Here is a 4,771-nt window from a genome sequence, read left to right on the forward strand (position 1 = left end):
GTCGAGTGCCCCAGAAGCTGGGGGTGGGGTGGGAACAGTGTCAAAGAGAAGGTGGTCAATGCTGTGAAAGAGGCAGGGTCCTCCGAGTGCAAAGGATGCAGAGGGTGCAGAGAGGGCCTGGGTGCAGGGAGGGCCCAGGTGCAGAGGGTGCACATGGTGCAGGGAGGGCCCGGGTGCAGAGGGTGCACATGGTGCAGGGAGGGCCCGGGTGCAGAGGGTGCACATGGTGCAGGGAGGGCCCTGGTGCAGGGAGGGCCCGGGTGCAGAGAAGGCCTGAGTGCAGAGGGAGCAGAGGGTGCACATGGTGCAGGGAGGGCCCGGGTGCAGAGGGTGCACATGGTGCAGGGAGGGCCCGGGTGCAGAGGGTGCACATGGTGCAGGGAGGGCCTGGGTGCAGAGGGTGCACATGGTGCAGGGCGGGCCCAGGTGCAGGGAGGGCCCAGGTGCAGGGAGGGCCCAGGTGCAGGGAGGGCCCGGGTGTAGGGAGGGCCCGGGTGCAGGGAGGGCCCGGGTGTAGGGAGGGCCAGGTGCAGGGAGGGCCCGGGTGCAGGGAGGGCCCGGGTGTAGGGAGGGCCCAGGTGTAGAGGGTGCACATGTACAGGGAGGGCCCCGGTGCAGGGAGGCCTGGGTGCAGGGAGGTCCCGGGTCAGGGAGGCCCAGGTGCAGGGAGGGCCAGGTGCAGGGAGGGCCCGGGTGTAGGGAGGGCCGGGTGCAGGGAGGGCCCGTGTAGGGAGGGCCTGGGTGCAGGAGGGCCCGGTGCAGGAGGGCCCAGGTGCAGGGAGGGCCAGGTGCAGGGAGGCCCGGGTGTAGGGAGGGCCCGTGGTAGGGCCCGGGTGCAGGGAGGCCCGGTTGCAGGGAGGCCCTGGTGTAGAGGGTGCACATGGTACAGGGCGGGCCCAGATGCAGGGGCCCAGGTGCAGGGGGGCCCGGGTGCAGGGAGGACCCGGGTGCAGGGAGGGCCCTGGTGCAGGGAGGGCCCGGTGCAGGGAGGGCCCAGGTGCAGGAGGGCCCGGTGCAGGGAGGGCCCGGGTGTAGGGAGGGCCAGGTGCAGGGAGGGCCCAGGTGCAGGGAGGGCCCGTGCAGGGAGGGCCCGGGTGTAGGGAGGGCCCGGTGTAGGGAGGGCCCGGGTGCAGGGAGGCCCGGGTGTAGGGAGGGCCCGGGTGCAGGAGGGCCCGGGTGTAGGGAGGGCCCGGGTGCAGGGAGGGCCCGGGTGCAGGGAGGGCCCGGGTGTAGGGAGGGCCCGGGTGCAGGGAGGGCCCGGGTGTAGGGAGGGCCCGGGTGCAGGGGTGCAGGCCACCTGCCGACTTCGGCGGTGGGGAGAGAGCATTACTAGGGAGCAGGCTGCCTTCGAGGCGACATGTTTGCTGACTTGTCATATTCTTTCTTTTTTTCACATTTTGAAGTCAAGCAGTATTTGGGGACTCTTCAACACATTTCTAGACCTTTGTGAAGCTCACCAATTTCTATGCTTTCATCGATTTGGCTTAAAGGGTCAACGGGAGAGACAGATGGCCATCAGCATTGTCTGGGTGTCCGATTCAGCTCTGCCTGAAACCCTGAGGCCTAGATCTCCTCTTAAAATTGTTCAGCTGCGTGTATGCAGTACAACGCCCCTTTTATTTACTGAGCCTATTTGAGTCTTCTGTCACTTGCAGCCAAAGGAAAAGTCACTTCTTCTACAAGGGCTTGAATACATTTTGTTCCATGCCCTCATTTCCCAGAAGAGAACATTTGACCAAAAGAAAAAAAAAAAGAGAAAGAGTCCCAGAAATTTAAATCATTGCTCGAGGTTCTACTCCACCCCGACATGTACCTCTCTGTCCCCCCTCATGGGGCTGGAAAACATTCTCGGTCGCATCTTTGTATTAGAGTTCTAAGGTCACATGCCTGCCTCACCCATTTTGGCCTTCCACAGCAACTGCCAGGAGAGCAGAGAATTCGTTATTCCACTCATCACAGGGTAAGAGAAATGTTAAAGGGAACGCCTGGCTCATTAAACACAGTAAATGTATGAGTGGGTGAATGGAGGGAGGGAGGAAGGAAGGGGGGAAGGAAGGAAGGAGGAGGATGGAAGAGAGAGAGGAGAAAAGAAAAGGAAGGAAGGAAGGAAGAGAGAGAGAAAGAAAGAAAAAGAGAAAGAAAAGGAACAAAGGAAGGAAGGAGGAACGAAAGAAAAAGAAAGAGAAAGAAAGGTACGAAGGAAGGAAGGAAGAAGGGAGAAGAAAGAAAGAAAGAAAGAGAGAGAGAGAGAGAGAAAGAAAGAGAGAGAGAGAGAGAGAGAGAGAGAGAAAGAAAGAAAGAAAGAAAGAAAGAAAGAAAGAAAGAAAGAAAGAAAGAAAGAAAGAAAGAAAGAAAGAAAGAAAGAAAGAAAGAAAGAAAAAGAAAGAAAGAAAGAAAGAAAGAGGAAAGAAAGGAAGGAAAGAAAGCCCAGGAGCCCAGCCCCCGCAGGTTCAGGACTGGGCAGGGCCGGGCAGTGTGCCGTTCTTATCAGCTTGGGCCTAACTGAATCGGAAATCACAAGCTGATGTCGCCTCCTGTGGCTGCACTGCCCCTCTTATCACCAGCCGCTGCGTCTGTAACTGTCCTGGGCACGGTAGGCACGGTGGGGGACGGGAGACAGCGGGAGTGGGAGGGTGCTGGGGGGCGGGGACAGCTCCGGAGCCGCCCCTGCAGGGAGGAGCGCAGGCTGTCAGGCTGCTTGGTCCCAGCGGCACGTGAAGTCCGTTCCTGGAGCTCTCCTTGGGGCCGTGAGGTTACGGAGCTTCCTGCAGACTCTGCCTCTTTCCAGCCTCGTTCCTCTTTCCAGGAGGGCCCGCCTTACCTATTTTTTTACTTCTTTTTCAATTACAGTTTACATTCAATATTATTTTGTATTAGTTTCAAGTATACAGCACAGTGGGTTAGACAATCGTACACTTTATAAAGTGATAACCCCCATACATCGTTATTGCAGCATTGTTGACTATTCCCGGTGCTGCACTGCCTAGTTCTCCTGACTACTTTGTACCAACCAATCTGTACTCCTTAATCCCCTCCCCTTCTCCTCCCAGTTCCCCAGCCCCTCCCCTCCCCCCTCACCTTCTCCTCCCAGTTCCCCAGCCCCTCCCTCCCCGCCAGCTCCTATCAGTCTGTTCTCTGTCTCTATGAGTCCGTTTCTGTTTTGGTTGTTTGTTTATTTTGTTCCTTGGATTCCACGTATATGTAAAATCATATGGTACTTGTCTTTCTCTGACTGACTATTTCACTTAGCATAATACCTCTGAAGTCCCTCCACACTGTCACAAATGGTAAGATTTTATCCTTTCTCTGGCCATTGTATATCTGTACCACATCTTTATCCAACTATCTGTTGCTGGACACTTAGGTCGCTTCCATATGTTGGCCATTGTAAATAATGCTGCAATGAACATAGAGATACAGATGTCTTTTCAAATTAGTGTTTTGGACTTTTTGGGTAAATACCCAGAGGAAGAATTGCTGTGACCACCATATTTTTTTTTGGGGGGGGGTTCTGAAATTTTCCTTTTGACTTAAACAAAAAGTTAAGTAATATAATATCTAAGAAAATTCTGAAAGTAAAGAGGGCTGAGATGGGTAGACCCTACCAGATAATTAAAACTATGTAAAGGCCCTGGCTGATTGGCTCAGCGGTAGAGTGTCGGTCCTGCATGTGGATGACCCGGGTTCAATTCCTGGTCAGGGCACACAGGAGAAGCGACCACCTGCTTCTCCAGTCCTTTCCTTCTCCTCCCACAGCCATGGCTCAGTTGGAGCAAGTTGGCCCTGGGCGCTGAGGATTGTACCATGACCTCTCCTTAGGTGCTCAAATAGCTTGGTTGCTGAGCAACAGAGTAACAGCCCCAGATGGGCAGAGCATTGCCCCATAGGGGGCTTGCTGGGTGGATCCCTGCTGGGGCACATGTGGGAGTCTGTCTCTCTGCTTCCCTGCTTCTCACTTAAGAAGGAGGAAAAAAAAAACTATGTAAAGCCTCAATAAATAAAAATGTGTCATTGATGCACAGGCAGATTAAAGAAACTGGCTAGAGGCCCTGGCCGGTTGGCTCAGTGGTAGAGCGTTGGCCTGGCGTGCAGGGGTCCCGGGTTCGATTCCTGGCCAGGGCACACAGGAGAAGTGCCCATCTGCTTCTCCACCCCTCCCCCTCTCCTTCCTCTCTGTCTCTCTCTTCCCCTCCCGCAGCGAGGCTCCATTGGAGCAAAGATGGCCCGGGCGCTGGAGATGGCTCCTCGGCCTCTGCCCCAGGCGCTAGAGTGGCTCTGGTCGCAACAGAGTGACGCCCGGGAGGGGCAGAGCATCGCCCCCTGGTGGGCGTGCCGGGTGGATCCCGGTCGGACGCATGCGGGAGTCTGTCTGTCTCTCCCCGTTTCCAGCTTCAGAAAAATACCAAATAAATAAATAAATAATAAAAAGAAACTGGCTAGAGTCAAGAATAGACACACACAAGCAAACACAAATACATTTGGGAATTCAATGTGAAAGGAGGACAGCATTTCAAATTAGTGATGATAGGTTATTAACAAATGATACTGAAAATACTGAACACCCATTTAGAGAAAGGTAGGACCTGGAACCTTAACACTGAAATAAATTCCCAGTGGATCTGGAACACAAAAAAGAAAGCATCAAGTCTTAGAAGGAAATTTGGTAGAAGTCTTTCTAAGTGTGACACCATGTCTGGAACGCACACGCGTGCTTGCGCAAGTCTAAGTGATGAAATAGACTGCACAGAATATTTTCATAAACAGACTCAAA

The sequence above is a fragment of the Saccopteryx leptura genome, chromosome 2 (assembly GCF_036850995.1).
Source record: "Saccopteryx leptura isolate mSacLep1 chromosome 2, mSacLep1_pri_phased_curated, whole genome shotgun sequence".
NCBI lineage: Eukaryota > Metazoa > Chordata > Mammalia > Chiroptera > Emballonuridae > Saccopteryx > Saccopteryx leptura.